Here is an 8,289-nt window from a genome sequence, read left to right as displayed (position 1 = left end):
TGAATCCATGGAATGATTCGTCTTCATATCTGGGACTTTCTATGTTGCACATTTTCTTTCTAACCACTCCCAAAGGTGTTTCATACTAATATCTAATCTTCTTTTGGTTGTCTCTGCGTATGTCGGTTTATCATCCATTTCCCTTCTTTTTTCTATTCTTGTTAAACTTAAATAACTTTGCTACATCATGGTACCACTTGTCATTGCCCCCCTTCCGATCTGTTTACAACTAGGTAAATCGCCAATTTTCAGTCGAAGGATCACTAGATTTAGCGCTGGCTTGCGGAGTGTTCTCAGGCACATCCAATTCGTTCGACTGTCACTGTGTATGACAGTGGAAGTGATGTCTTGTTGCACTGCTTCTGACATGAATAACCCTTCATCTACAAGGACATAAGATACGAGGGACAATAAATGAGTTTATTGGATAGGTGTGAAATGGATGTCATCCTCCAATACTAGGACAAGACTAACAAAAAGGCCTGGCCACAAAAAACAAACTGCCCCAGGTGCAACTATCTTGCCCTCTCCTTACCTGGCTCAATAGAGATTCCCTTTACCCATGGCCCACTTCACCCTATAATTCCATCTCATTCTCAGTCTTCCATTCAAGTTCACTCCACCCACCTCTGCTTTCCACTCCTTCTGCTAGTCTTCACTCATTCTCTCCAAATGCTCAAATCATCCCAGTATTCTTTCATTAATCCTATCTGCCAGCTCCCTTTCCACCCCTGCTATCTGCCTTGCCTCCTCATTTCCCACTCTATCCATCCTTGCAACCCTCACCATATTTCTCAATCACTTATTCTTAAATGTATTCAATTTCTTCTTTCTGCCTCCCTTACATTCCAAGTCTCTGCTCTAAACAGTATCATAAGCACAATCACCAGATACCTATTTCTCAAGACACTTTTCATTATCCAACATTTATTTGCTTCCCTTATTCTAGTTTACCTCCACCACAACTCCTTCATTCCTGCTACATGTGACCCTAAATACTTAATACTACCTCCAACTCGCTACCATTTTCACCCCTTTCACATCATATCACCTTACAATTTTCTCCTCTCACATACACCTTAACTCTGTCACTAACTGTATTAGACCCTCCTCTGACCCTGCCACAAATGCAATGTCATCTGCAAACAACTGGCTCACCTTCCATTTCCTTCCACTGTCACTAATCATCTGCAATCCCCTGCCACCATCCCCTCATTTACCTCCTTTACCACCCCATCCATGGGCATGTTCAACAACCATAGCGACATTACACAACCTTAGTGCAACCTCATCTTATCCACAAACCACTCTCACCAATTCCAACCCTAACACAACCTCTACTATTCATATAAAAGCTTTTGATTGCCCATAACTTATCCCCTAACCCATACATCTGTAACATCTCCCATGGTGCTTTCCTGTTGACCTTGCCATAAGCCTTCTCCAGATCCATAGAAAACCCTTACCTTCTGCCCAAAACTTCTCATATACCTGTCAGATCTTTGTAGTGTGGGAAGAAGGTCATGTGTGTATAAAAAAATGAGACCCAGTATTCTCATTTTTTTTCCCAGAGAAAGGTTGGCATTTCATTTTATCTATATTAATTCTTTTTTATTATTACTGTTATTTCAAGAGCTTTTATGAGAGTAGTAGAGCTTGTGTCAGGATCAGAAATGGAGAGAGTGAGTGGTTCGAGGTAAAGGTGGGACTTCATCAAGGATGCATTATGTCGCCCTGGCTGTTCAACTTATACATGGATGGGGTAGTGCAAGAGGTAAATGCAAGGGTAGTGGGTCAGGGATTAGAGATGGTTAAAGAAAATGGAGAAAAGTGGGAGGTGAGCCAGATGCTGTTTGCGGACGACACTGCGTTTGTGGCAGGATCGGAGGAGGGATTGAGGAAGTTGGTGACAGAGTTTGGGAGAGTATGTGATAGAAGAAAGCTAAAGATAAATGTGGGTAAAAGTAAGGTGATGAGATGTACAAGGGGTGAAAGTGGCAGTAGACTGGAAGTGAGCATTAAGGGAGAGCGACTGGAGGAAGTGGATAGTTTTAGATACTTGGGTGCAAATGTGGCAGGAAAAGGTGGAGTGAAGGTGGAGGTAAAATGTAGATTGAGAGAAGCAAGTAAATGCCTTGGTGGATTAAAGAGTGTAATGAGGAATAGGCATTTGGGAATGGATGCTAAGAGGAGACTGTATGAAGGAGTGATTGTGCCAACAGCACTGTATGGAGCAGAAACATGGAACATAAGAGAGGAAGAGAGGAGTTTGAATGTTTTTGAGATGAGGTGTCTGCGAAGTATGATGGGGGTTACTAGGCTAAATAGAGTGAGAAATGAGGAGGTGAGGAGGAGAACAGGGGTGGAAAGGGAGTTGGGAGATAGGGTTGATGAAAGAGTATTAGGATGGTTTGGACACATGGAAAGAATGAGTGAAGAAAGACTAGTAAAAGAGGTATGGAAGGCAGATGTGGAGGGAGTGAACATGAAGGGACGTCCTAGGATGAGGTGGATGGATGGGGTGAAGGGGGCTTTGGGGAAGAGGGGAATGTCTGTTGAGGAAGGATGGGAGAGGACAGAAGACAGGGGTGAATGGAGAATGGTTGTATATGGATGATGTTGTGATGCATGAGGTGGAATGGGCGGGGGGATGGGGGATGAGGTAGTATGTGTGAGCAAAATTTGATGCAGCCCGAAGGGATTTCTCCCCATCTTCTCCTTTTATGCATGGGGGGATGGAGAGGGGGGGTTGCCGATTTAATGAAGCGGCCTTGCTGTGGATGTGCTGTCTTGCAACACTGCTTCTGACCCAGGGCAGTGGACAAGGTGCAGGGATGACCCGTCATCCAGGAGGTGCTAAGATAAGAGGGAGGGTGGAGGGGTGTGGAGTGTATTCAGGGATGGAATGGGTGGGAATGATTTTATGCCTTTTCCTTTTTGGCTACCTCCCTTGTAAGGGGGAAAAAGCCTTGATATATGTATGTATTGATATTTATATTTATTATTGTTATAATTTATTGTTATTTTTTTTATTACTATTGTTATTGTTTCCCCTACAGTGGGGGAAAAAATACTGCCACCAAGTCACTTGAATCGTAAGAGGTGAGAAAAACAGGACAGGGATTAGGACTAGGCATCCTTCTCCCTGTAGCCCCACAGGGGACATTCCTAAAAAAAAAAAAAAAGTATGGGCATAAGAGGGTCTAGGAGTTTTCCAACCAGAACCCAAAGGTATGGGTCTTTTAATGTGTGTGGATGTAGTACAGATGAGAGTAAAAGGGAAGAAATAAGCAGTATGTTTGTGAGAAGAAAGATGGATGTGTTGGCTTTGAGTGAAACTAAGTTCAGAGGGAGGGACAAGTGTGAGTTTGGGCGTGTAGTTAGGAGGTTCTCAGGAGTGAAGAGAGGACAAGGGAGAGAAGGGGTGGCTACACTAATAAGTGAAAATAGGTAAACATGTAGTAGTGTGGAAGGAGGTTTCTTCAAGGTTAATGTGGATGAAGGTGAAACTGGGAAAGGAGATGTAGGTTTTTGTAAGTGCATATGGGCCTGGTAGTGAGAAGAGTGTAGAAGAATGGAAGGCTTTTTGGATAGATTTAAATGAGTGCATAGAAGTATTAAGGAGAAATGTCAATATAGTAGTATTGGGAGACCTTAATGCTAGGGTAGGAAATGAACCAATAGATGGAATGGTTGGGAAATGTGGAGTTCCAAGAAAGAATAGTAGTGGAGAGTTGATGGTGGATATGTGTTTAGAAAGAGAGTTGTTGATAGCAAATACAGTGTTTAGAAAGAAAGTCAAGCATAAGTACACATGGGAGAGGGTGGTGGATGGAAGGGTGGTAGATAGAGTGTTAATGGACTATGTAGTGGTAGATAGGAGTATAATAGGAAGAGTTAAGGATGTACATGTTCTAAGGGGAGAGAGTGGGGGATATCAGATAATTTTCTGGTGGAGGGTAAGTTGAGAGTGGAGGATAGATGGAGAAAGAGGAAAAGGACAAAAGGTAGGGAGGTGCTTAGAGTGAACTGCTTAAATGAGAAAGAAAAGGAGAAGGAGTACAAGAAGAAGCTGAGAGAGGAGTGGGAGGGAGTGAAGGATAGAGTAAAAGTAGGAGTGGAGGAGGAATGGGGATGGTTCAAGGAGGGAGTCATAAGGTGTGCAAAGATGGTGTGTGGAACAAGGAGGATGGGAGGAAATAAAAGGAAGGGTATTGAGTGGTGGGATGAGGAAACAAAGAAAGTTGTAGATGAGAAGAAGCCAGCTTTCACAGATTGGTTACAAAATAGGAGAAGGGAATCATATGAGAGGTACAAAGAAAAGATAATAGAAGTAAAGCATAAGATAAAGGAGGCAAAGAGGAGAGCAGATGTGAAATGGGGTAAGAGTATGACAGAAAATTTTGAAAGTAATAAAAAGATGTTTTGGAAAGAAATTATGAGAGGAAGAGAGGTGAATCAAATAGAGAAAAGGTAAAAGGTGCAGATGGAGAGATGATAATGGAAGAGAAGGCAATAAGAGCAAGATGGGCAAAGTATTTTAAGGAGTTGCTAAATGTGAAGGAGGATAGGGAGGTAAATGTAGTTGCAGTGGGAAGTGCTAATAAAATTACTGTGATGAGTGAGGAAAATGGAGGAGAAATAAGGAAGAATGAGGAGAAGGCAGTTGTTAAGATGGTGAGAGCAGGTAAGGCACTTGGTCTGGACAGATGTCATGCAGAATGTCTGAAAAAGGGAGGTACAGTAATGGTGGACTGGCTGGTGAGGTTAATTAATGTTTGTTTAAGAAAGGGTAGAGTGCCAGAGGACTGGAGGAGTGCCTGTATAGTTCCACTTTACAAGGGAAAAGGGGACAAGTGTAAGTGTAGTAGTTACAGAAGGATTAGCATGTTAAGTGTAGTTGGGAAGGCTCATGGGAGGATCTTGATTGAGAGGATTAGGAGAGGAACAGAGGGAGTAATTGGTGAGGAACAATGTGGGTTTAGGACAGGTAGAGGTTGCGTAGATCAGATTTTTGTGGTAAAGGAAAAGGTAAGGATGTTTTTTCAGGCTTTTATGGATTTAGAAAAGGCTTATGACAGGGTAGACAGGAAGGCACTGTGGGAGGTATTGCAGATATGGGATAGAAGGAAAGCTTTTAGGAGCTGTCAAGAGTTTTTACGAGAGTAGTAGAGCATGTGTCAGGAATAGAAATGGAGAGAGTGATTTGGAAAAGGCTTATGATAGGGTAGGCAAGAGGGCACTGTGGGAGGTATTGCAGATATATGGGATAGGAGGAAAGCTTTTAGGAGCAGTCAAGAGTTTTTATGAGAGTAGTAGAGCTTGTGTTAGGCTTAGAAATGGAGAGAGTGAGTGGTTTGAGGTAAAGGTCGAACTTCATAAGGGATGTGTTATGTCACCCTGGCTGTTCAATTTATACATGGATGGAATGATGCAAGAGGTAAATGCAAGGGTGGTGGTTCAGGAATTGGAGATAGTTAAAGAAAATGAAGAGAAGTGGGAGATAAGCCAACTGTTGTTTGCTGACAACACTGTGCTTGTAGCAAGATCAGAGGAGGGATTGAGGAAGTTAGTATGAGAGTTTGGGAGAGTGTGTGAAAGAAGTTGAAGATAAATGTGAGTAAAAGTAAGGTGATGCGATGTACAATGGGAGAAAATGGCAGCAGACTGGAAGTGAGTATTAAGGGAGAGTGACTGGAGGAAGTGGATATTTTTAGATCCTTGGGTGCGGATGTGGCAGAAAAGGGAGGAGTGGTGGTGGAGGTAGAATGTTGGTTGAGAGATGCGACTTAATGCCTTGGTGGATTAAAAAGTGTATTGAGAAATAGACATTTGGGAATGGATACTAAGAGGAGATTGTATGAAGGAGTGATTTTGCTGACAGCACTGTATGGGGCAGAAACATGGAACATAAGAGAGGAAGAGTGAAGGAGTTTGAATGTATTTGAGATGAGGTGTCTGAGAAGTATGATAGGGGTTATTAGGCTGGATAGAGTGAGAAATGAGGAGGTGAGGAGAACAGGGATGGAAAAGGAGTTGAGAGATAGGGTAAAAGATTATTGGGATGGTCTGGACACATGGAAAGAATGAGTGAAGACTAGTAAATGAGGTGTGAAGGCAGATGCGGAAGTAGTGAACATGAGGGGGGTGACCTAGGATGAGACGGATGGATGGGGTAAAAGGGTCATTGGGAAAGAGGGGAATGTCTGTTGAGGAAGGACAGGAGAGGACAGAAGATAGGGGTGAATTGAGAATGGTTGAATATGTATGATGTTGTGATGCATGAGGGGGAATGGGTGGGGGATGGGGGGTGAGGGAGTATGTGTGAGAAAAATTTGACACAGCTCAAAGAGATTTCTCCCTGTCTTCTCCTTTTCTGCATGAGGGGACAGAGAGGGGGGGTCACCGATTCAATGAAGCAGCCTTGCTGTGGATGTGCTATGTCTTGCGACACTACTGACCCAGGGAGGTGGACAGGATGCAGGGATGCCAGGAGGTGCCAAGATAAGAGGGAAGAGGGTGGAGGGGAGTGGAGTGTATTTATCTAGTTGTATTTTACGGGACAGGAACTATGCTCGTTGTGGCCTGTTTTCGTATCTCTCCACGTCCAGTTCAGTTTTGAACTCGTGTATAGTGGGTGGGAGTGGTTTTTATGCCTTTGTTTTTTGGCTACCTCCCTTATAAAGTGGAAAAAAGCCTTTGGTATATGTATGTATGTTATTTTTTTATGGTATTTGGAGGGAAGCACCATTACTGATGATTTCTGTGGGGAAGCAGACATTTTGTTCTGTCTCAGCCAGAGTTCTTGTTTGCTGAGGTAGATGTGTGTGTTCTAGGCCACTAATTTGCAGTTGCAGTACTAGGCTATTATTGCAAGTTATCAATTTTGCTAAGAACTTTGATGTAAGGTCTTTGATGTCAGTGAAACTGAAGGTAATAATTATTGTGTCTCATACATACATATACCATGTTTTTTTTCCCTTACAAGGGAAGTAGCCAAAAGTCAAAAGGTATAATTCCACTCCCACCCACTCCACTCCCATTCACCACCCTCCCTCCCTCCCTCTTTTCTTGGCTCCTCCTGGATGATGGGTCATCTCTGCATCTCACCCATTGTCTTGGGTCACAAGCAATGCAGCAAGCCATAGCACATCCATAGCAAGGCCACTTTATTTAATTGGTGACCCCCTCTCTCTGTCCCCTCATGCAGAAAAAGAGAAGATGGGGAGAAATTCCTTAGGGCTGTCAAAATATTATTCACACATAACTCCCTAACCCCCCAGCCCCCCACCCACTCCCTTTCATGCATCATCCATATACAACTATTCTCCATTCACCCCTATCTCCTGTCTTCTCCCTTCTCTCCTCAACAGACATCCCCCTCTTCCTTAACACTCCTTTTACCCCATCCATCCCTCTCATCCTTGGTTGCACCCTCCTGTTCACTCCCTCCACCTCTGCCTTCCACACTTCTTTTACAAATTTTTCTTCACTCATTCTTTCCAAGTGTCCAAACCATCCCAATACTCTTTCATCAACCCAATCTCCAACTTTTTTTCCACAACTGCTCTCCTCCTCACCTTGTTTCTCACTGTATCCAGCTGAGTAACCCCTATCAAACTACTCAGACATTTCATCTCAAAAACATTTAAACAATGTGTTTCAAATCTGATATCAAGGTTACTTTTTATCTGATATTAAGAAAATTATATATCAAATAAAAGATACCCTTGATATGAGAAATTTGATACACAATAATTATATATCATTACCTTATCACTGCGCTTGTGGTAGGGTCAGAAGGGAGGTTGAGGCAGTTAGTGATGTAGTTTAGGAAGGTATGCAATGGGAGAAAGTTGTTGTTGCTATCCCTGGATTGTCTGGCCAAGCAATCCTGCTTCCCTGAGAAATGCCACAGCTAGAATAGGGTTTTTCCACAAATCCTTTATTGAGTGTATACTTTGTTGTTGGTGTGCTTGATTGTGTACAATGCAGTCTTCCATAGTGTTGTATAGTATGGGTCGAAGTGTTGCACCCTGGACAGTTATCTGCGATGCAATCATCCAGCCTCTTCTGGTAGCTTAGAAGGGCTGGATGGTAGCCACACTGCATTCTGGCCAGGCGGATGCTGTCCTTTTGAGCGGGAGAAGATTCAGAGGGTCTGGGAAGCAGCAATTTGCCTTTCAATTTATTGATGGAGTAGTAAGCAATATGATTATGGATATGTTCAAGGAGGCTGGCATCTAGTGGTTATGGAAGAGAGGAAAGTATTTGTGATATACGTATTTG

Source organism: Oratosquilla oratoria, chromosome 1, assembly GCF_046742065.1.
Source record: "Oratosquilla oratoria isolate Oo_2021 chromosome 1, ASM4674206v1, whole genome shotgun sequence".
Lineage (NCBI taxonomy): Eukaryota > Metazoa > Arthropoda > Malacostraca > Stomatopoda > Squillidae > Oratosquilla > Oratosquilla oratoria.
This window is presented reverse-complemented; position numbering follows the sequence as displayed.